At 37.9% G+C, this 25,916-nt stretch overlaps 1 protein-coding gene and 1 non-coding gene across 2 annotated transcripts in view; both read left to right on the forward strand.

Annotated features, from left to right (window-relative positions):
- CNTNAP2 (contactin associated protein 2) overlaps positions 1-25,916 on the forward strand; it is a 2,249,322-nt gene that overhangs the window by 1,668,948 nt on the left and 554,458 nt on the right. The gene's annotated exons all lie outside the window — the stretch shown is intronic.
- On the forward strand, positions 7,975-8,081 carry LOC114677161 (U6 spliceosomal RNA). Its single transcript, XR_003728468.1, has one exon. It is a non-coding gene; the product is annotated as a U6 spliceosomal RNA (small nuclear RNA).

The raw sequence follows: 25,916 nt of genomic DNA on the forward strand, positions 1-25,916 counted from the left end.
GAATGGCTTAAAACAAAGAAAATACTGCCATAGCTGGTACTCTCACAAAATAGGAGCAAAAGTAGTAGAGTTCTCTTTTATTTATTTTGACATTTTGGTATTAATTTGTAAAATCCAACAATTGTTATATTTAAAAAGAAAAATAAATATAGCAGCAAATAACTCAATGTAAGAAGGCTATTTTACTGTCTCCCTGGCATGAGTAAGGTTTGTGTTGTCTTTCTAGCAGACATCAAGGCATTCAGAAGGTGTATGGGGATGGCTTATCTGTATAAACCAGTAAACCTTTTATTGAATACCCAGACATTCTTCATGCCAATATTATGTGTTTAGTGTCTCGAGATTCTATTTAGCAGAAATTCACTTTGAGGGGCTTGGTGAAACCTTCAGAGGTTTAACTGTGTACTCTCTCCTTTATTCAAAAGGCTGAAATAATACTTTTCCAGTTTCTGGAATTCTTAAGCTTGCATTTCAGATTAAACTATCACAGAGAGTAGAATTTCTTCCTTCCTTGTTGTCTTCCAGTAGTAAAGATGGGGCACATATCTGTAAGATGTGGACCCGGAAACTCTACTCTCAAGTCTGGCTGTGATGAAGAGGTCTTGAGAAGCTAGTAAGCCTTGCTACCTCATTCAAGTCTATGATAGAGTTGGGTATGAATGTATGGAGAGGTGGGGGAAAGTTCAAATACTACAGAATTTCACCATATTCTTACAGGGCTTTGATAAGCCCTGCTTACCAAACAGTTTAGGCCATATGGAAATGGTACCTATCATTAAATCTCATGTCAGAAAGAACGAGTTTGGGCATGTCTGTATCACCAATATGAGTATCAAAAAAGGTAACTGTGGATCTTCTTGGACAGTCATTTTCCTGGACTTCAGTTTGGTCCTCCCTAGTCATAAAATGATATGATTCTTAATACTTGAAAAAATTGTCCCAAAACACAGTATCACCCAAAAAAAGCCTCTTTTACCAGCTTCCTTTTTTTTTTTTTGTTGCAGAGCCTCAAATCAATATTTAAAGAGTAAGAGAAGTGAATGGTGGTCACACAATGCCTGAAAAGGAAAGCTCTGAGTAGTTGTCTGGGGGACACTAGAAACAAAAGAAGTGTGTCACGTGATACCATAATGGCATCCAGCACTTTCCATATAGGGAAGGCAGACAGGGAGAAGGAAATTTTGCTTAATGAGAATTGAGGAAGTATTGGATTCAAGTAATGGAAAGGAAATTAATTTTACAGTATTCCGAGGTACTGGTAAATTTACTTGCTACGGATTGTGCTGAAGGTAAAATTCTGCTTAAATAGAGTCTAAGATTTTATGTACCAAATATTTACCTAATTTTTAAAGCATTAAAAATGTTAGGATTCAATAGTTACAGTTACTTTCATGCTTTGAAACAAAAATAATTCTTGTTTCAATTATGTATGTTGAGCTGTTAAAAGAAAATTGAAAGAGGCAAACAATATGTACATATTTGTCTCTATGGGTTTGTGCAGTTTATAGATATCCTGAGCAGTACTTCTGGCAAGCATTCTTACTAACACCAGATTGGTCGTTAATGGAGTATTGACCCAACAATTTATTGAGGCAAGCCCTTCTGCTCTACTCAGACTTGATGTGTTTTACATTATAATTGCATCTAATACTATATTTCACAACTTCAATTAATATAGTTGGGTAGAACTTGAAGAAAGTTTATAACAAAGCTATAAATAGAATAATTCATTATTGTAAAAGTGTACTTTGAGAGGAGAAACTAGGATTGTTGTTCCTCAGAAAGAACACACTGATGTATGATAATAGTATTCTCCAATAAAATTGAAAATAAACATCTAAAGAGACATAAGATTTCTGTTGAAGATAGAAACCCTGCACTCGCTATCTGCAAACACTGGAATAATATCCTTCACAAAATTTTTACAATCCAGATAAAAAGAGAAGATACATATGCAGCAAATCAAGAGAAGAGATGAAATAGAGAAGAAATGAGAGAAGAGATGACAACCACTAAACAAGGGGTGGAGAGAGAGAAGTGCTCTGAGAGTTGGTGGGCAGCAGAGATCTCTCTGTACTGAGGAGGCTAAGAAAGGTTTTTCAAAAAGATGATATGGGGGGTGGATGTTGAAGATAGAAGGTAGGATGTAAAATATAAGAAAAAAGGCAAAAGGTTTTGCATGAAACCTTAAGGTGGCCATTCTCACTTCGGTTCCTTGGTTTTTGTAGAGGGATAGTAGGTAGTAAAGTAGGGCGAGAACTTTGAGGGTTGATTGAGGGTAGTAATTTACATCAGGCTAAGGAGTTGTAGGCATTCTCCTATAAGCCAGGCAATAGAAGGCCATCAAAAGTTTACAAGCTGGGATATAATATGAGTTTTATAAACAGCAATATGGCAGTCATGTGAAGGACGGGTTTAGAGAAAGACTGAAGCCAAGAACACTAAGAAAATGTCTTAACAGTGATAGGGAAAAAGTAATTGGATATTTTGGCTGAGCTCCTTAATAGAAATAATAAAAGGAACACAAAAGGAAAACACAAAACCTAGTTCAATGCATACTTAAAATTTGTAAGTGATAGCATAATCCTATAATTTATTCCAAATTAAGAATCTATAATTCTGATTCTATAACTGGAACTATCCCAGAATTCTATGTCCTATTTGACATTAGTTTGACTTAAAGATTGGCTTATGACTCAATCAATCAATTTGATGGTGACCAAGAATTTCCTTTCAATTTACAGTTTAATATTGGCCAGAGAATGGAAAGTAAAAAGTCATAGCATGCTATATATATGATCCATAGACTTATCAAATTCAAATGTAATGGGGACTCTAAAACAGCCATTTGGCATTTATACCCCAGGTTTTTTCTAATATTTTATCAGAGATTTCAGTGAGACTTCAAACTCAATTCACTGACTGATACAAACAACAAGCTACTTCAACAAATAGAGAACTCTGGGATGAATAAAAAGGGCTTGGAATTTTTTTGAAGTGAAAAAACTTGTGTAAAAAAATCCATTTCTAATAGTCACAGGACAAAAGTGGACAGAATTTCCCATAACAGTAAAATTTAATGAATTCACTTGGTTCTTTTAACCATCATTATGGTCTCATCAAGAAATAAGAAAGAATATCATTAAGTGGATATCCCCTTTAAATAAAAGCTGATTTTTTTTTTTTTTTTTTTTTTTTTGTGAGAAAGAGTCTTGCTCTGTCGCCTAAGCTGGAGTGCAGTGGCGTGATCTCGGCTCGCAGCAAACTCCGCCTCCTGGGTTCACGCCATTCTCCTGCCTCAGCCTCCCGAGTAGCTGGGACTACAGGTGCCTGCCACCAGGCCCAGCTAATTATTTGTATTTTTAGTAGAGACGGGGTTTCACTATACACAGGATAAAAGCTGAACACATTTTAAGGGCTGAAATCCCTGCTAGTAATAACTTTAGTAATTACTCACTGTTGATGAAAAATATCCTAGGCCAAAAATTTTCTCTGTTTGCCCCAGGCAGATGGAGTAAGGGCTCTGAGTCAACCTGACTTCCCTATGCATGGTGTCAAGCACTCTGTGGCTTCGTGGCCTTGCAATCCAGTTAATCCCTAGGAACCAAATTTACCCAAGTGGTTGTGTAAGTTTTACATAGTAAATGTAAAGTGCTTAGCATAGTACATAAAAAGTACTCAGAAAAATTTGTTGAGTAAATGAATATTTTTCTGTAAATAGTGTGGGCCAGAAGATCTACTAAACAAATTAGATTGTAAAACTCGTCAGGGGATATCCTCTGTGTATTTGGTGGAGGAAAGAGGAAAGAGATTGGTAAAATGATTGAAATATGTTACTTACCTTTAGGATTTTTTTCTTGCCAAGCTTTGGGTTTTGAACTTGGGGCTCTTAGAGTCACAGGAAGAAGAAATAGATAGCTCCTGTGATGCTGGCTATATTCTTATAGAGCCCAAAAAGGTGGGAAGGAGATGATTTAGAAAGTATGAGAAGGTAGAATGCTGGGGAGGTTTCTGACCAGTTGTTTTCCAGGCCGAAGCAAGTAACGCAGTGACTTCTTACATTAAACCCATCATTTATTTAATCAAAGATAAAGCATATTTCCATTATTTCTATTATAATAGAAATTCTACAAGAAAGGAGAGAAACCTTTAAGTTTTCCTTAAAGAAATTCATTCATCCTATTCCCATGATTTCTGATGTGAGCTACATTACTGTCAAAACAGGCGAGCCTTTAGGATACAGAACAGAGAAAAGGAATTCGTTTAAAACATGATTTTCTATGTAGATCATCAAGGAATGAGGAAAGAAACTAGGGGAAAAAAAGGGGAAGAAATGGGTGAGTGTAGTGTACTTATTTCAGATATGAAGATGTGCTTCCAGGTACAGCATTAGATGTACAAATTCATTCTAGAGCTTTGCTCACTGGTACTTACTATCTCTGGAACTACAATCACTTCAGAACCAGGGCATTGAAGCCCAAGGTTAATACAGATTTTAGGCAGCAGACAAAATTGGATCCAATCCAGATTTCCTTGTTTTCTAGCTGGAAGGGGCTTGGGCATTTCATTTAATATCACTGAGTTTCAATTTATTCACATGTAAAATGACCGTCATGGAGGTGTTATAAAGAATCATAGATTATCATATTCTTCCATTCTATGACATAGGCACACTTCACATTTTAATTGGGATGATTCTTAAAATCAATGGCCCATCTTTTGTGGAAGTGCCACATAAAATGATGGGGCATCAAACAATAAATTGTCTCTTAATTTGATAAAATACATGAAGGTAATAAAGGCAAAGTGCATCTGACAACATCTGGCGTCTAATAAGCACAAGCAAATTGTTTTGGGGTGATGCTCAGTGCTGTTGCTTTTACACCATGCTACACCACTCAGAGAAGCATCTCTTTCTTCATAAATGTTCACTGATACTCCAGCTCAAGTGAATGCAGTCTAGTGCATATTTTGTGAAAGAGCAATTAAAGTCTTAAACGTCCTAGTTTCTCTAATCATCTAAAATATCATACTTTTAATATAAAAATAATAATAATACATTAAAAATGAAGTGATACATCTTTGGAATATTTATCACCTTCAAAGGATTTGCAATTCTCCCACATAATAATAGCAGTTCGTGAGTACAAAGAGTCTGTACTGCACATAGCACTCTGCTAGGCACGAGTTTTCCTTGTTTGTTCTAACTTTGGTATGACCTAGTTTCACCACCAAGAAACATCACCATATGGCAAGTTCCCCATTTCCCCTAAAATAATTTATTGAGCCTTTAGTGTGTCCAAGTGACTGAACTCTTTATGCTGAATTTTTCTCAAGATTTCTTCAGGACATCAGAACATACTGCAGGTTTTTTTCAGGTGGCCCTCTACCAACTGGATATGAAGTTGGATCAGCTGGAGGCAAGAACAGATGGGGTTGAACAGCAGATGGAAAGATCCTGTTTAAGATATGCAGAATCACTCTGGCAAAATCAATCATGCCACAGGAGTTAGTTTCAGTTGGGTGAAAGAAAATGAACTCAAGTAGACAGCTGAGTTACTGGGAAATTAATATGAGCTCACACTTTAGAAAGTCTTGATTAAGTGTCAATAAGACAGATGAGCTAATGATGTTGAATTAAAAGTCTTAAATGTCATGTTTGTCAATGATCATAATAGCTCTCCATATTTAGTGCTTACTCTGTGCCAGGCATTTCATGTACATATCTCATTCAATCCTCACAAAAAAAACCCTGTGAGACAGGCATTTTTCCAGTATCACAAACGCTGAAATGGAAGTGTTAAGTTAATTAATCAAGGTCATAGGACACTAGGTAACAGAACCAGCCTTGGAACTTGTCTGGCTAGCTGGAAAACCCACACAAATAATGAACACTCTACTGTACTACTTTCCAGTGTTAAATGATGTGTATACAAGAACAATTGGAGGAGCATACGGTCAATTTTCACATATCCTAAGGTCCTTTCCACAGTAACAATTAGAACTGGCCTGTGATGGTCAGAGTGACCACTGGGCATCTTCCTGAATCCTTGTGGGGAATACAGAGCAGCTAGGGTGGCCACATGGTCCCCAGCAAAGCAGAGGTCACAAGTGTCACATACAGGCTCTGGTGAATCCCACGGAGTCCCTGTAGAAATCTTACATCTGCTTACTGCGAGAAGGTCTCCCAGAATCCTGGAGCTGCCTTGCTCCAGAAGTGGATCTGCATGGCAACCTTAGGCCAAAAGCGTCTCGGGCACCCATTCTAGTCCAAACGTGCTATGATGGACTTTGTTTCCATGGGGCATTCATACAGGTGTCAATCTGAGATTGTGAGTGACTTGGAGTACACACTGTCTCAGTCCATTTGGGTTGCTATTTAAAAAAAAAAAAAAACATAAATTAGGTGGCTTATAAACAACAGGAATTCATTTCTCACAGCTCTGGAGACTGGGAAGTCCAAGATATGCCAAGGCACTGGCGGATCTGGTATCTGGCGATGGGGAGTTTTCTGTTCATAGATGACTCTTTCTGGCTGTGAATTTTCCTAGCAGAGGAGAAAATGTACTCTCTGGGGCCTCTTACTAATACCATAGGTGAAGGCTCTGCATCTCATGACCTACAACCCCACAAAAGGCCCCACTTCCTAACATCACTTTGGGTGTTAAGATTTCAGCGTATTAATTTGGTGGGGGTCACATAAACATTCAGTCCACTACATCTACTTTCTTCAAAACTGTAGGCAAGCTGTAAAGAAGGAAAAATCTTTTCAACCCAAGTATTTGCCCTGCTTTAACTTTGGAGCAAGAGCAGGAAACAGAAGGAACTTATCATTCATTGATTGCCTACTATTTGCCAAGTATGGAAAGACCATATAATTGGTTGGAGGGAAAATAAGATAAAAGTCTGAGCAACAGATGGAAACACATCTGGCAGGTGACATGCTTTGTATGCATTACTTTATTCCTTATAACATTCTCGTGTATTAGCAAGTTCCTGCTGACTGCTAGGCTACTTTTTCTTCTTAGCCACATGTTCAAGAAGCAGGTACTGGTTATGAACAAGCACGGTAAAAACCCATTTTCTAAGAAACAGAAGAGATGGCAAGTGTATCCTCTCAAAGAAGTCAATTTCGTTTTCTGCCTTATTTTTCTCAAACGAAACTAGATTTTACCAATTCCATTACCATAGCCTTGCTATCTATACATAGATATCACAGAAATCTTAATCTTTGAGTTTTCAAGTTAGAGGAATTCTTATTAAGTATGAGAGTTAATAATCTCCTGAGATGCAAATATGCCTGGTAATGTGAAAACAATAAATGTTTGTTGGGTCCAAACAAGAATTAAAGCTGTATATGTTATGCCTTAAAGACATTAAATTAATCATAATTTATAGTGATTAGTTACATTAAAACAATAGCATTATGAATACATAAGATACAAGTTTCAGTTTAAGGAAAAGTCATATTTTAATAATCCCCAAGTACGCCTGTATTCTGAGACACTAAAAATAATTATATGCTACTAACTATACCTTGAAAACACATACACTCTTCCTGAAGACCCAGAAATGAACAGAGCAGAACTAAAAATTGAATAAATTTTGTGACACACGATTTTTTTATTGTAATATTTCTGAAATTGGGATGTATCTTAGAATCTATGACATCTTATAGTTGCCTTCAGCCAGGTGGCAGTTGTGATGTCACAAGCAATGCTTACATGTAGGAGAACAACGTGTAAGACACATGTCAGCATCTTGCAAGAAAACCTCAGAGACAATTACAGACCACTCTTATTATTCCTAGGAACTACTTGTTTTGAAAGAGGATGGGTGAGACAGTGTATTATATATGTTTAACATACAGGAAGCAAAAGTAAAAAAAGAAGTCTAGTTCTATGTCATTGCCAAATGACTTAAGAGTCTCGCACCACAGCATTTTAGTTGCTTAACAGATTTAAATGTTATATTGCGCTTGCTTTGGCAGCACATATGCTAACACTGGAACAATGCAGGGAAGATTAGCAAGGCCCCTGGGCAAGAATGGCACATAAATTCATAAAGATTCCATATTTTTTCAACACAAAGGATAAATGCTTCAGGGGATGGATACCCAATTATCCATGATGTGATTATTACACATTGCATGTCTGCACCAATGTGTAATGTATACCCCATGAATATATACACCTACAATGTACCCACAAAATTCAAACTACAGTTAACATTTTTTAAGGAAATATGACCTCACCTTATCTCTTGATGGCATAGAAATTTATATTTTAAAACTATTTATTAATATATTTCAATATATTGTTTTTATATATAAATGTATTATAATTTATATATAAACATAAAATATACATTTAATTATGTTAACTGTGTAAGTTAATTATATACATTTATTATATATCCATTATCTATAATATTTATACATAATATATTTAATATATATTATTCATACAGAATTATATATAATTAGGCTTAATAACTCTGAATCAAAAACATGATTCAAAGAGTCATATTCTACATGAAAGGAAGTTTCAGAAATATCTAACCCAATTTATTTTGCTTATATTTTATTTTTTATGTGTATGCAATAAATAATTTAAAAATCCATAATTAAAGTGAAAAGAGTTTTTTCAGCAAGCATAAAATTTTGCAGTGATTAAAATTTACCGAGTCCGTTTATTTGGTGGTAGTTTTCTTAGGTTTTTTTTTTTTTTCGTGAAACAATGATAACTGCTGGCATCATAGATACAACAAAATAGGGTATAAAAATGTGCGGGAACATGAGGAGATGGTATACACATCTACAGAGGCAGGAAACCTAATAGAAATTAGCGCCAGCCCGGAAGTTAGGATAGAGATTGATTCCAGGCTTGGTTCCATAACTAAGGAGCCGAGTGATCTTGAGCAAGTCACTTAATCTCTCTGAGCTTCATCCATAAAATAAGGAGCTGTGATAGATGATTTCCGGGCTCCAGAGAGCAGTGATGTAAGCAATCAGAAAAATAGAACCTTTCCTCAACGCTCCAAGGAAGAAGGGATCTGATGTGGGTCACTATGTGCTTATGAGAGTGACGGAAAGGAGTCGCTGAGGTTGAGGCAGGCCGGTCACTGCTGGCCTCAGCTTCTCCAGTGGCTACCGAGGGATTAGACATTGACTCCAGGCAGGTCAGAAATTCAAGGAAACTTCCCCACAGGTCACAGCAGCCTCCGGTATCTATTGGTGAACTTCTAAAGGCTACTAAAAACCCTTTAGGTTCCAAACTCTGCATGTCAGCAGGCCACTGCCCCAACACACACTTCTGTGCCATCCAAATCTCCCACAGGGGCTTCTTACTGATCGCATCCAAATCAAAGCTCTGTTTGGCAAGGGGTTCTGGGAAATGTAGTTCCTACACTGCCAGTTCCTGTGCTGTAGAAGAGATCACAGAATAAGGTGGGAATGGGGCTAAGTGTCGCAGACAGATACCTGGTACACCAGCTGGGGAGCGAGGGACTATGATGGCAACGCAGGTGAACAAGAGGGAGGGGACGGCATGAAGACACATTCAGAAGTCATGGAGAGGAAGGTACACATCTGAAAGATGCCTCAAAGGAAGAATTGAAAGATTAGATATGGGTTACTTTTTCTTTCCACACTAGTGAGTCAATATAATCTATAAATCAAGTCTCTTTAGCTCCTCTACTGACTATCATGTTCTTTTTCCCTAGCTCTTCTGTAACAGGGAACAATACACCCTTTTTCTTGTAGTGCAAGAATAATGATTTGCCGGCAGAAGCTCCGTGAATCAGACTTTGCACTGAACAAGTTATATTGTTTGGGAACCCAGCTAAATTTTTCCATAACTGCTTTAAAAGTGATTTCCATTTAAAGCTAGGTGGAACAAATTCCTGCTGCTGGCTAAATCTTCTTTTTCTTTCCCTATGAACAGAATCTCATAAAAAGGACTATTGCTCTTTTGTACTTTTCTGTGATGCATTTTGTGTTGGGGGTCTATCTATGGAGGAGGCCATCTAAAAATAAACCGAGTGCTGTAAAAATACCCTCATAATTCTACTAGAATTCAACTTTTTAATAGCTGTCTTTCTTCTCCCTTTATGCCTCCTTTTCAATTATTTCTTTCCCTTTGGTACCCTGCCAGACTAATGTTTCTGGCTCTTTCATAGACACCTACATTGACTAAATGGATCTCCTACCTTTGAGAACCTCATTAAACTCTGGCAGAGTTTGGTGGCTACATGAACTCAAACCCCAGACGTATGGAGAAAGAATCACTTTCAACAGAAAACCTAACATCACTAGTGCTTACAATGCTGATTATTTTTTGTCATAAATAAATACGATGGGCATCATTTATGTCCATTTTGAGTCTGTATCTATGTTATATCACACTTTGCCTAATAATAATGCTGCTGTCAAGTTAATAAGGGTTTTAGCTTTTATAAATAGCATTCAGTTCATTTGAGTTTATCTTAAACTGTACAGAGGTGCTTGTTTTATTATAATTCAACTGAATCAGAAACATACTTTCTCTCTACTTGCTCACACTGGCTTCTAACCAACTCACGTTTCTTTAATGACAAGTGCTAAATAAACTTCACCTGGGGACTAATCCGCCAATAAGGATAAGAAAAGAATTGCCCCAGCTGCCAAAGTATCATTGTTTCATCTCCAATGAAACATTCCTCTATAAAACCGTTTCTCTCTATGCAAGGATTTGGAGTAGGAATCCAGCTACATAGGTCAGGGAAGGCCCCACCACCACCATCCCCACTGACTCAGAAAAGGAATAAAATATTTTAAAGCAGGAGGACCAGAGGCCAAAACTTCAGCATGGTCAAGAAAAAGTGAGCAGAGCCATGAAGCGAGTCATGAAGTTGTAGATTCATAGAAAACATGTAAAGGGTATAATACATGTAAAGGTCAAGTGTCACTCCTCGTTTTAAGGTGAAGAAATGAGGCTTGCAGGAGTTAAGTGTCACACAGCAGATAGTGGCCAAGATAGTGGCCAAGCCAGGCTGAGTCCCACGTCCAAATCAGTGTACTGCTTGTTTCTCTTTGCACCTGCCATCTTTAGTGGTGGTGAATGGATGAGGAGTATTGAGGTGAATACCCTAAGAAATAACACAGCAATAACGCTCAAGTATAATCTAGTAATAATGATTTGAAATCAACATTATTGTAGTGACTTCAATTGTGTCCCCCAAAAAGATATCTCCAAGTTCTAACCCCTGGTACCTGTGAATATGAATATGACCTTACTTGGAAACAGGGTTTGTGCAGATGTAATGCAGTTAAGGATCTGCAGATTAAGATCATCCTGGACTTAGAAATCTACTCTAAATCCACTGACTGGAGTCCTCATAAGAGAAAGGAGAGAGAGCTTTGACACACAGAGAAGAAGCTCATGTGAGGACCCCTGTGAAGAGGGAGGAAGAGATTGAAGTTCTGTGGCCACAAGACCAAGAATGCCAGGAGCCACGAGAAGCTGGAAGAGGCAAACAAAACCTCCTCTCCTGGAGCTGCGGAAGGAGTGCAGTCCTGCCGAGGCCTCCAGTGTGGATTTCTGGCCTCCAGAGCTGTGAGCGAGTACATTCTGTGGTTTTAAGCCGTGAAGTTTGTGGTCATTTGTTACAGCAGCTTTAGGAAACTAATACAACTATGAAAATACCCAATCTAAAAAGCAATCCAGGAAGAAATTTTTGTTGTCCCAGTAGTTTGTTGTTGTCATTGTTGATTTTAACAAAATATAGCTCAAACAACAGTACTTTGAACTTTTCAGTTAGGAATAATTACACACATAACAGCTCCCCTAAATGTTTTTTAGCCTAAAGACCCTGTCAACACTTAATATTATATAAAAGGCTCTGTCCACCTCCCCAGCCCAGTGTCCTCCCAGCCTTCCCCTTCCCCCATATTCCAGCCACACTGGTCTTCTTTTTGGTTCCAGAACATGCTAGGACCCTTCTCACCTCAGGCTTCTATGTGGTCCTCCTCTGGCTGGCACACTCATCCCCCACCCTGCACCACCTCCCCAGTCAAAATCAGCTCCACAGTACAACTCTATGGGAAGCCCTCCTGCCCCCTTATAATAGACCAGCCCCACACATACACTTTCTTTGTAAACTTTCCTAACACCCTTTCCCTCTTCTTCACAGTCATGATCACTGTAATTTTTTCATTTATAATATTTCTGCATTGTCTGTCTTTCCCACTGGACTGTCATTCTCTCAGAGCAGACACAGGACATTTTGCTCATCATGACATTTCAGGGGTAGCATGATGCCTGGCATATAGCAGGCACTCATAAATATTTGGAAAATAAGTGAATGATAGTATTTAGCCTTGGATGGGGCTCTTGTCTGTTATTCACACAGCTGTTCTGTTTCCAACATGTAAAATTGAAATTGTAGAAAAATCTGTACATAGTCATAATTCAAAAATTAACTTATTTTACTAATGTCTTAATTTTTCTCCTCTGAATTTCTAAATGAATTCATGAAAGTTTTGCTCTGTCCCAAAGGCATTTCATAAATAAGTAAGCATAGCTAAAAGGGACTCAAACCTGTTACATTTCACCATGCCATCAGCATTCATGGATAGGCGAATTCGCCATAATCAGTATTATTCATTTGTATAATCAATAAGCATGTTAGGTACTGTATTAGTCCATTTTCATGCTGCTAATAAAGACATACTCAAGACTGGGCAATTACAAAAGAAAGAGGTTTAATGGACTCACAGTTCCATGTTACTGGGGAGGCCCCACAATTGTGGCGGAAGGTAAAAGTCATGTCTCATATGGTGGCAGACAAGAGAAGAGAGCTTGTGCAGGGAAACTCCCCTTTATAAAACCATCAGGACTCTTAAGACTTATTCACTATCGCAAGAGACTAGCACAGGAAAGACCCGCCTCCCTGATTCAATTACCTCCCACTGGGTCCCTCCCACAACACATAGGAATTGTGGGAGCTACAATTCAAGTTGAGAGTTGGGTGGGAACGTAGCCAAACAATATCATTCCACCCCAATCCCTCCCAAATCTCTTGTCCTCTCATTTCAAAACCAATTATGCCTTCCCAACAGTCCCACAAAGTCTTCACTCATTTCAGCATTAACTCAAAAATCCACAGTCCAAAGTCTCATCTGAGACAAGGCAAGTCCCTTCTGCCTATCAGCCAGTAAAACCAAAAGCAAGTCAGTTACACCCTAGATACAATGGAGGTGCAGGCATTAGATAAACACACTCATTCCAAATGGGAGAAATTGGCCAAAATGAAGAAGCTAAAGGCCCTATGCAAGTCCAAAATCCAGCAGGGCAGTCAAATCTTAAAGCTTCAAAAAGATCTCCTTTGACTCCAGGTCTCACATCTAGGTCACGCTGATGCAAGAGGTTGGCTCCCACAGCCTTGGGCAGCTCCACCCTTGTGGCTTTGCAGGGTACACCCTCCCTCCTGACTGCTTTCATGGACTGGCATTGGGTGTCTACAGCTCTTCCAGGTGCATGATGCAATCTGTCAGTGGATCAACTTTTCTGGGGTCTGGAGGATGGTGGTGTTCTTCTCACAGCTCCACTAGGCAGCACCCCAGTGGGGACTCCCTGTGGGGGGCCACCCCACATTTCCCTTTAGCATTGCCCTAGCAGAGGTTCTCCATGAGCACCCCACCCCTGTGGCAAACTTCTGCCTGGACATCCAGGCATTTCTGTACATCTTCTGAAATCTAGGTGGAGGGTCTCAAACCTCTGTTATTAACTTCTGTACACCTTCAGGCTCAATATCATGTGGAAGCTGCCAGGGCTTGGGGCTTGCACCCTCTGAAGCCATGGCCCAAGCTGTACCTTGGTCCCTTTCAGTCACACCTAGAGCATCTGGGATGCAAGACACCAATTCCTTAGACTGCATACAGCACAGGGACTCTGGGCCCAGCCCATAAAACTGTTTTTCCCTCCTAGGCCTCTGGGCCTGTGATTGGAGGGACTGCCACAAAGGTCTCTGACATGTCCTGGAGACATTTTCCCTATAGTCTTGGTGAATACACTTGGCTCCTCATTACTTATCCAAATCTCTGCAGCTGGCTTGAATATATCCTCAGAAAATGGGATTTTTCTTTTCTATCACATTGTCAGGCTGCAAATTTTCCAAACTTTTATGTTCTGATTCTCTTTTTAAACGGAATACCTTTGAGAGCACCCAAGTCACTTCTTGAATGTTTTGCTGCTTAGATATTTCTTCTGCCAGATACCCTAAATCATCTCTCTCCAGTTCAAAGTTCCACAAATCTCTATGGCAGGGCAAAATGCTGTCAGTCTCTTTGCTAAAGCATAAAAAGAATCACCTTTGCTCCAGTTCCCAACAAGTTTCTCATTGCATCTGAGACCACCTCTGCCTGGATTTCATTGTCCATATCATTATCAGCATTTTGATCAAAGCCATTCAACAAGTCTCTAGGGAGTTCCAAACTTTCCCACATTTTCCTGTCTTCTTCTGAGCCCTCCAAACTATTCCAACCTCTGCCTGTCACCAAGTTCCAAAGCTGCTTCCACATTTTTCGGTATCTTTTCAGTAGGCCCCACTCTACTTGTACCAAAATCTGTATTAGCCAGGTTTCTCTAGAGGGACAGAACTAATAGGATAGACATATATAAAAAGGGGAGTTTATTAAGAGTATTGACTCACACAATCACAAGGTGAGGTCCCACAGTAGGCCGTCTGCAAGCTGAGGACCAAGGAAGCAAGTCCAAGTCCCAAAGCTAAAGAACTTTGGGTCCAGTGTTCAAGGGCAGGAAGTAGCCAGCACAAGAGGAAAACATAGACCAGAAGACTAAACTAGTCTAGTCTTTCCATGTTCTTCTGCCTGTTTTTATTTTGGCCACACTGGCAGGTGATTAGATTGTATCCACCCAGATTGAGAGTGGGTCTGCCTTCTCCAGTCCACTGACTCAAATGTTAATCTCCTTTGGCAACACCCTCACGGACACACCCAGGAACAATACTTCGCATCCTTCAATCCAATCAAGTAGACACTCAGTATTAAACATCACAGGTACCTAATAGATTCCAAAGATTGTATTTTAAAATATGCTTTAATCTATAGAAGAGAAAAAGAAAATAAGAACAGTAATGAGAGGTAAATTACAGTGAGGCTGGGTGGCGGTAAAGGAACATTTCCAGAGGCAGTCCTCTTGAGCTGAGTCTTAAAGGGTAGGAGAAAGTGAGTAAAGAAAGCCATCAAGGCTGTTTTAGGACAGGGTTTCTCATTTTTGACATTTTTCACAGAATAATTCTTTGTTGTTGGGGGCTGTCCTGTGTGTTTTACGATCTTAACAGCATCCCTGGCCTCTGTCGATGACGTGCCAGTGTGACAACCAAAATGTCTCCTCCAGATTTCTCAATGAACTGAAAATAGAACTACAGTTTGATACAGCAGTCCTACTACTGGGTATCTACTCAGAAGAAAAGAAATCATTATATAAAAAGGATGCCTGCACTTGTATGCTTATTGCTGCACTATTCACAGTAGCAAAGATATGGAATCAACCTGTGTCTAATGGATGGTTGGATAAAGACAATGTGGTGTATATACATGTGTATGTGTGTGTGTATATATATATGTGTGTGTGTGTGTTTGTGTGTGTACCATGTATATATATGTATACACACACACATATATACCATGGAATACTACTCAGCCATAAACAAGAATGAAATCATGTCTTTTGGAACAACATGAATGGAACCGGAGGTCATTATGTTAAATGAAATAACTCAGAAGCAGAAAGCCAAATACCTCATGTTCTCACTTATAAGTGGGAGCGAAATGACGTGCACATATGGTCATAGAGCATGGAATAATAGACACTGGAGGCTCAGAAAGGGAGGAGGGTGGGAGGGGGAATGAGAAATTATCTAATGGGTACAATGTACACTATTTGGGTGATAGTTATACTAAAAGCCCAGACTTCCGCACTAGACAATATATCCATGTAACAATACTTCTCTTTTACCCCCTAGATCTATAATTTAAAATTAAAAAAAAAAAAAGAAACGAAAACAAAATGTCACCTGATATTGCAAAAAATCTCCCCTGGAGTGCAGCATCATCCCAGTTAAGAAGCGCTGCTTGGGGCACAGGAAGGAGCCTAACTGCAGGTGGGGGCATCTGAGTTACTGCAGTGTCCGGGTAGCTCTAGGGAGGTGCCTGGGAGGGAGATAAGAGAGCAAGTACAACACTGCCCTTACACAGGGGGTTTTGTGTGTGACGCTGGGGAGTTTGGAATTTCATCCTGAAAGCACTTATGCAGAATAAAAGGATCTTAAGTAGGAAGGGGACACGGGCTAATTTGTGCTTAAGAAAAATCACTCTGGTCACAGTGGAAAGGAAGGATCGAATGGAGATCAGAATGAATCTGAAAGAATTGAATGTAATCCAGAAGAGAAGTGATTCATGGGGACGGAAAGGAAAGGGAAGATAGAAAGGTACTCACATCACGTCTCTAAGACCTTGTCCATAATGGGATCTAGATTCTTGGTTTGGATGATCAGAAAGTAGAATCATAAATCTTCCCCAAAACCCACTTGGAAATTAGCCCTCGTGACTTTATGAAAAAAAAAAATCAAACCCTTAAGCTCAGAAAAATTACTTGTAAAGTTGGTTAAGCATAATCTAGGTGACCTCATGGTGTAATAAATAAAAATAGCCGCTACCTCCGGCTTCAGACTCAATTTGATCTTCAGCAAAGATTCCTTCAGCAAATTGTCAAAAAAAATTAGTTTTTAAAGTAATCAATATATTAGAAAACTGTAGTAAATTTTCACCCCCTGCCCCCAAGCAATGTCTAGAGAAGTGAGACAGAGAGACAAAATAAGTAATTGAGGCCATTTTTCTTGCCTGATTGTCCAGAAAATTGCCTCATTTCTTTGCTTTATTTTCTGAGTCCATATAATGATAACAGACAAAGTTGTATGTGTGGATATTTTTTACAATCTGGATCTTTGACAGTGTTGAGAGAGGTAATCGCCAACAAACACACTATCACAGCATTTGCCAGAACCTCTGTTGTCATTCAGGCATTTGTCAGTATCTAAGGCAAGCCCTTTATGTGAGAATTGACTAGATAAAATGTCATGAGCACCTCCTGTGAGGGGAAGAAGATGGGGACTGAGATCTCAGTCATAAAGAGACTCCCCAGCTGCACGTGCTACAAGGTGTGCAAAAGCAATGAACAATTTGGGGCAAAGCGCAATTTTCATAGACTCTGTTTTGGAAAAAAAAAAATCCCTGTGCCACCTATTTCACAAGGTTATTCACATTGCTAGCTCATGAGGAACATAGGATATTCAGGCCCTGCTAAAGGATCTGAATGGATCATCCGGGTTTTGATTACGAGACTGTTTGAACAAGTCCCAAATGGGAATAATTTGAATTAAAGTAAGAATGTGTCAATACATTTGAAATGTTGAAGACTGCAAAAATAGTATTTATACATAAATATGAAGTATAAATGGAATTTTTATGTGTTGATAAATTATATATTTTAAAATATTTGGCTTCAATGATAACATAAGAAAAATTAAATTCCTACTAATCCATAGAATAATGTGTACTTTCTTTTAAGAAATCACCAACCTTAAAATCACTAAAATATGATCCATTTCACAAAACAGTACATTTTAAATTAAAAACCAAACTGAATTCAGAAAGTAAAAATTATGATACACAGTTTATATTGGTCAACGATACCATTAATTGTTTATTATTAAAAATAAACACATATGTTTCACTTCACATGTGTTACAAGGTGCTTAATATTTTATATGCATAATTCATTTGCTCTTCACAACCATAAAAGGTAGATACATGATTACTCCCATTTTGCAGATAAGGAAATTAACACCCCGCTGAAATATTTTACCAAAGGTCACATAGGTAGTAAGTAACAACCATGTGATTAGGGGAGAGCATTATCCCTAAACTTCATGAAGAACAAGACACCTATAAGCCCTTAGTCCCTTGCAGACTAAGAAATTTTGATAGAGACAATTTGTTACAGATGCATAAGATAGTACAGCCAGTTCTGTGAATCACAGCATGTTATATTTATTTCCACATATTCTATGTTAATAATATAATTTTTAATTCAATGTATTTTAAACTTTAATAACTGCTGTAAGTATCTGCAGCTCTGAGAATAAGGAGGAAGAGAATAATTTCAGCCGTTTTAAAATAGCTTTTGTGTTTAGATTTAAATATTTCAATTTCATTTCAAGTATCTTTTTCTGCGAAAAATTTGGCCTGTCTGAATTTTAAAAGGCATTTGGGCTTCGAACTTTAGTTAATGGTAAAAAAGTAACAAAATATTTAATTTCCTGAAATTGTTCCAAATTACAGAAACAAGAGAAAGCTTAAATACCAGGGGACAAAAATTCATAGAATAGAATTTATTAATCATGATTCATACACAAAAGACCAAACCTTTCGATGAATAACTGTATTGTTGACAGTTTGGGAGGAATTTTAATTTTGTTTGTTTTTCTCAAATAGTGAGATCAGAGTCAAAAAAGCTTTAACATCTCCGTATTAGAGATTCTGTAACTCCCGTCAGTTATGCCAGACTCCAGCTAAGTACTCTGAAAAGTATATTAAATCAGGATGATAATTGTTCAGTAAAATTTCCCCTAGAAGTATAGTAAATATGATTGATTTAATATATCATTGAGATTCTACTGGAAAAATGGCATAAAACAGCAACATTCTGTTGCCATTTTATAACTTTCATTTTTGTAAAGTGACCATTAGCATAATATAGTAATATCATTATGACAGTCTGCACAGATGAAAATATCTCAAGGCCAATATTACATTTTCATCAAGTAAATGACCATGTGTTTCAATAAACACAATTATGAATGTTAATATACCAACAGATTGAGTAATTTCATCCCTCAGCATCATTGTTTATAGGGGAAAACAAATTAATCATCTTTGAGGTAACAGGAGTGTAGACTTTTAGAACATAATCTGTTTCACTACAACTATTCTGATTTGCTGAGTAGGAGTCAGGATTGTGCTTCTGACTGTCCTCATCTGAGGTCATCTTACCTGACTGTCCCCTTCTGAAGTAATCTTGTCATTATGTAAATACCTTATGCAGCATTATCAATTTAGAGCCAGAAAATTTAAGATGAATCACATCTTTATTTTGATAAGTATCCACAGGACACTCAATTGTACAGTAGAAACACGCAAAGAAACCTGTTCCTCCTGCCTGTTCTGTCAGCTTGGACAATTCCTGAACAAGCTGTTCTCCAGCCCTGCACACCTGTGAGCAGGTCCGGGACTCTGTGGACCCAGCCATGCCCTTTCCGTCACCAAGGCCACATTTGTGCTCAGGAGGCAAGTGAGATTGTCATCACTTTCACTTGAGTCCTTTTTAGCAATAGGCATGTTGGGCATTGGAATGGATGTGCAGGTGAAATGGGCACAAACCAAAAATAGAAGAGGCAATTTGTCTATGGCCTTACCGTCCTGAATGTACCTGATCACGGAAGCTAAGCAGGGCTGGTTTGGTTAGTACTTGGATGGGAGAAGAGATAACCAGCTGAGACTTCAGTATCTAGCTGACGGGCTGCTTCAGCCTTCAAGCATAGCTTAATTATATGTATCACTGGGGAAGATCCTTTTCTGGAAAGAGGCAACATTTTAAGACAGTTCAAGATTAACCTTTATTTAAGCAAAAAGAAATGTTTCTACTTTCAAATGCTTTTTGGTAAAAATCTTTAAAAAACAATAAATGATTTTTCTGATTTGTTAAAAAAAAGAAAACAATCACTGTATTCCTTGGCTGTAGCATAGCAGCAAATGTAGACAGTATAAGAACTACTTATCCTGGCATGGGTCCTAAAATATAGTTGCTTGAAAAAGTCTATATTGTGACCTTAATTTTTAGTCCTTTGCCTCTTTGGGAACTCCAGTGTGAAGAGAGGTTTGCACAACCTCATGGTCCTCAGGTTGTTATCACATGGCTGAACATTTTACAACATGAATTCATGAATTATGTAGTTAATTAATATATCAAAGAAGATCTTATTACAAGTTCTCTTAGTTATAGCCCCACAACCTTAACTGTTATTGCCAAGAATTTCTATCCATCCACTCTTCCTATTTTGCAAACTACAATTACAGAGGAGGCGTGAATGAAAAGTTTTCTGTATGATTCCAAAAATGTGTTAGGATGTTTTGAAAAGTTTTGATTCCTTTGAAAAGTTCTGATTTATGAGTGACTTAGCAACATGATTAGATGAGACAAAACCCATAGCTACACATCTTTCTCTAGAAGTATTCTTAATGTTGACTCTTGACAAAATTTCAGATCCATTCAAAATTTCACATACATTAAAATAAAAAAACTAATATAAGATTAAGTAGACGGTACAAAGGCTTCCTTAAAGATTACATTTTTTACATTGTCTATTTTTCATTCATTGTAAGCATGTTTGTAATTACTCAGTGAATGGCTAATTTCAAATCTGTACCAGGTAATTCTCACATCTCTGTCATGTCAGGGTTGACATCTATTGATTTCCTTTTTTTTTCCATTCAGTTTGAGGTTTTCCTGGTCCTTGATATTGTGAGTGACTCTTGGTTGGAACCTAGACATTTTAGATATTATTTTATGAGACTATGGACCCTCTGCTGGTTGAAATCTAGACATTTAAGAAATTATTTTATGAGACTATGGGTCTGCTGCTGTCATCCTCTCTCTGCTTTTCTTTTTCTTCTCTACTTACTCCTACACCTTTAACCCAATGCTGAAGTAGGACCAGGGAAACATTAAAAGTTGGCCCACAGATGGAAGGAACATTGTACTCCATGTGTCACATTTAAATTCTCCAGGAAGAAAGGGCTTGTCAATAAAGTGTCTTTTTAAGTCACAGGTGGCAGTAAGGCTGTGCTACCCCCACCTTTTCCTTCTGATCATTATCTCCGAATGTCACTTATTTTCTGAAGTATCTAAGTAGCACCACCACTATCCAAGACTGATATTCTCCGTTTATGTTCAATCATAGCTCACTAGTGAAGATTAATTGGGGAGGAGACAAGTCTGAATTAGAAATCACCAAAGTAGTATTTTAAAAGAAGTGCAGATTTATTGCATTCAATTCTAGACCTAATTCAGAGGCATGGCTCTAAGGACATGTCTTAAACAGCCTATTTTAAAGCTTAGAGACCACCCATTTGTACATTAGTAGAAAGTAATGTGTTTTAAATCCTTAACAATAGTTTTCTTGAGTAGATTAACCACTGCTTTAAAAATCCTATTTATGACTATTTATGATGGGTGCAGCACACCACCATGGCACAAGTATACATATGTAACAAACCTGCACGTTATGCACATGTACCCTACAACTTAAAGTATAATAATAATAAATAAATTTAAAAAAATAAATAAATAAAAATAAAAATCCTATTTATTTATCTCCTACAAATACTAAGTAAATTTCAACACAACCCTTTTCTGAATATTCACAAGTTCTACAGTAGTGGAATCTAAATTAGAAGCTCGATTACATATGATATTTCTGTTTAAAAGGCACTAATTAAGCTGCTTTGCCCTGTGAACACTAGAATTTGGGTTGGCACAGTCATTTCATAATCTGAAATCTAACACAATTATTTCTGGATGAAGCATTTGCCATATTAGCTGTTGGTTTTCATTGATGATCTATAAATACTAACCTTTATCTCTTTATATTTTTCTTGTTCTTTTTATGGTTAATTTAGAATTTCACTGTTAGGCATTTGCTTATATAAAGTGCTTACTGATACCAAAGACTCAAAACATTGTTGAGCATGTTTATGCTGCAAAGTGAATGAGTGTTGCAAAGTTTGACTTAGTGTAGAAAGATTTTAAGGCTGTAGAAGTTACTTTTAGAAAATCTAAACTATCTTGTAGAAAAATTATCTCACAGTTTTTAAAATGGCATTGAAAATCCAGAGAAAACAACTCAAGCTTCTTGCAAGTGGAAAGTCAACAGTGGTTTAGATCAATTGTACACACTGTGCAAGATGTTTATGTGCTGACAGCTTATGTGCCTACCTCCACATCAATTCGACTATTATACCAGCTAATTCTTCTGTCGAGGATTCATAACATAAAAATGTGCTTCCTCTTTCTGAGGGAAAGTTGACTACGGGTAGAGAAGAGTTGCCCTTATTTCACCTTGAAGAATAACAATATAAGATCATGTGCAATGAAATAGCAGACTTATTGGAAACGATTACTAGTTTCTTGAAAGCAAAGAAGTATATATTTTTTTAACTTCATAAGAATTTAGAAGTTGGTCATTCATCGTCCCCTTCTGCACTCTGAGTGCTGAACCAATTGAAAAACAGATGGAAGCAAGCATCAGACAGAAATCAAAACAGTAGCTTAGACTGCGTTTCTCTAGTGACATAAGCCCTTCAAATCCTACTTTTTGAAAGAGTGGCTAGGATACATGAAGTCATTACAGTATCAACTGCATACCCACAACATTTAGAAAATATATAACTCCCCAGCCCCTACTCCAAGGTTATGTTCTCAGAACCAGGTATCTAGTGCAGTCTAGCCCTGCACCGTCCAATACAGTGGCTCCTAGCCACGGGTGACTGTTGAGCACTCATAATGTGGCTGTTGTGACAGAGGAATTGAATTTTCATTGTGTTTTAATTAATTTAAAATGACATTTAAAAACTGATTCTCAATTCACTATTGGAAGACTTTGAAGTCTACTTGAAACAATTTCAGGTATGTGAATCTACTTTTTCAACCGTAAACTACATGGAATCTAAGTATAAATTAGTTATTTCTAATTGGAATAATTAATTCCATTAAAACGAAAGGGCCAAATTGAGATATACTGTCAGTACAAAACAAAAAAGAATTTTGAAGACACAGCCCAAGAAGGAGAATATAAAATAGCCCATTTATAATTGTTTACATGTTGAAAGAATCGTATCTTGGATATACGGGGTTAAATAAAACAGGAAAATTGACTTTCAAAAATTCATCTGTTTCTTTTTACTTTTTTAACGTGATTACTAGAAAATGTTTAATTACATATGTGGCTCACATTGTATTTCTATTAGACTCACTCTGCTAGACTGTGATGTAGATTCGCCCTCTAATTGGCGTGTAAACGTCATGGTGGAGATTTAATTGTGTCTAGGGGAAGAAGAACAAACTAACAAGAGGCGAGAGAAAGAGAAAATCTTCTGGCTCCTAGGAGGCCAACTGGTCTGGGCCAGTTTGTGTCTCTGCATGGCTTCCGAACCTGAACTTCAGTGGGAGAAATCTCCCACCAAGAGGTTACTCACATTGCCAAGTGTTTGTCTCTTCTCAAACCTAGGATTACCAAGCTCTGAGTGTCATCTTACCTGGATGCTTCTTCTCCTACTCTTATTTTTTAAAAGCTTTTACTTCTCTAGGCTTTGATTAACATTAGCTATTAAAATTATAGTGTAGGCCAGGCGTGGTGGCTCACACCTATAATTCCAGCGCTTTGGGAGGCCAAGGCGGACGGATCACTTGAGATCAGGAGTTTGAGACCAGTCTGGCCAACATGGTGAAACCTGGTCTCTACTAAAAATAAATAAAGAAATACAATTGCAAAATAAATAAATAAATTTACAGTATAAAACTCCCTTTTACTCTCTATTTTCCTACTGAAACATAATTCAGCTTTCCCTGGGTACTCATCCCTTAATCCCAGGTGAGAAAAAAAGTATAAAAGATGAAACATCTACTAATGCCCAGCCCTGCAAAAACTTGTACTCCCACTTCTGGTGGAGGCAACATTGAAGGTTGGCTCTCTGATGTCTAAAAAGACGTTCAGCCCATGTTGATTCGAACACCTCCTTTTTGTAAAAGGCTTTGCCCTTTCCGCATGGACTATGAAGGCCCTGCAGAAGTGAAACCATGTCCCCAGTCTAAACTCCCTGGAAGAACCTCTCCTGACCCAGTAAAGAATTGCTTTTTCTGCCCAAGAACAGAGCTCTGCTTGATTACTTTGAGGTCCAGGAGACCACCTGGATCACCAACATAAATGCTTTTTCTTGCTAACCCAAAGCAGAAACAGGTGCATTTCTCAGTTCTTCAGCCAGCCCACACTGCTGCCTCCTGGAGCCCACACAGGGTTCCTTTTTCAGCTATAGTTCTAGACCTTGGCTGTGTTTTGGAATCACCTTCCCAATCTCAAACATAAAACAAGGCCCAGAGTCCAGGCCAGACTCACTACCTGAGCATTTTCAGCTACTAAGGAGAACTTGAAGAAAAGAAGTTGGCCAAGCAGAGGACTCGTGTGTGCCCTGGCACTTTTCCTGTCCCACTAATCACCCTTCTCGTATCATAACTCAGCCTCCTCATGAAAAAATAGAATGAATAAATGTGAGTGGGGAAATGCCGAAACACCCTTCTCATAACTTGCACACGAATCCTCCTCTATGTTCCAAGACAGGGAAAGAGAGAAAATGGTACCAAAGAGAGCCTGTGTGCAGTACTCAAGGCAAGGCTTTGCATGTTTCAAGTGTCCAATACTTATCTGTTGACACAAAGAGTGCCTTAATTATGTCAGAATTAGTTTGGCTTTGTTTTTTTTCTGCTCTAGAAACATTTTGTTCACATAAGTCAAAAATTCGAAAAAGTCTGGAATTTAATTTCTTATCAGGCAATGACCAAGGGAAAATATTTCTGTTAAAGGATTAATCATACAGAACAGCTAAAATTCTAGCTATAATAAAACTCAGGAAATTGCGGGGGGAGTGGGGTGGATAGGTTTTGGAGAATGTTTGTCAGTAATATTTGAAAATCCAGATCTTCCTTAAAAGTCTGCAGATTTGAGTGTACCCCTCACCCAAGGAAATCTGTCTCAAGAGACAGAATCAGTCCATTTTCAGGGTTCCCCGGGGAAGCCTGTCACAGCCAGACATAAATGTGATGAAAGGCAGGAAAGGGAGAGACAGAGGCTGGGACAAAGAAGATGACAAGCTTCATCTGTGACATTGGGCCAGAATGATAACCATAACCCAGGGTGTGTTTTCAAAGTTTTTGTTGTAAACTAAATGTTTTGGTGTATTTGTCAGAACTTTTTATCTTGGTTAATTTAATTAAAATAAAGTCTGTGGCCAAAATAAAATTATATAAAGGTTAATCAGGACGTTTCCTGTATTTTTTGACATAAGCCAAATTAAGTAGTTGTTTTTCTAACACATGGAATTCTTGCATTTGTCTCCGTGCGAGATCCATGTTAATGTTAATTGTTTTACTATGTTTGAAATTCAGTCTTTTAAAATGGGTTTTCTCTGGTCTCCTCCAAGGCTATTTGAGCATCTAAATATCTACATATTACATTGCTGTTGGCAAAAGTTTTCAAATGCTATTCACTCAATTTGAAAAAAAATTACACTTTTTATAAAGCTAGTATGAATGTGACTCTCAAATCTCATCAATTGGCACTAATCAGGTTCATCATCAAAATAAACCTGATAACTACTAAAACTAAATGTCAGAATTTTCAAGACAACAAATGGCCAAGAACTTGGCGTCAGAGGCAGTCCTGCTTTTGGTTGATTCTTGATGCCGATTGAGAACAGGCCTCCTAAGCACTGATATGAATATTTGCCTCTAAGAAGTAAAGCCCGTTTACCATTTAGAAGCTAAAGTTCAGAAATAAAACTCTGACACAACAAAACATCAATAAAATAAAGCCAGACAGAGCACTAGAAAAATTCATAAATCTCCAATGCGAATATACATCTCTAATACAAATTATATTCAAGCTACAGTGATTTGCCTCTGCTGCAAGCAATTATATACCTATTGTAAAAATAGTGTGAGTCACGGCAAGAACATGGACAATAT

This window comes from Macaca mulatta, chromosome 3 (genome assembly GCF_049350105.2).
Source record: "Macaca mulatta isolate MMU2019108-1 chromosome 3, T2T-MMU8v2.0, whole genome shotgun sequence".
Lineage (NCBI taxonomy): Eukaryota > Metazoa > Chordata > Mammalia > Primates > Cercopithecidae > Macaca > Macaca mulatta.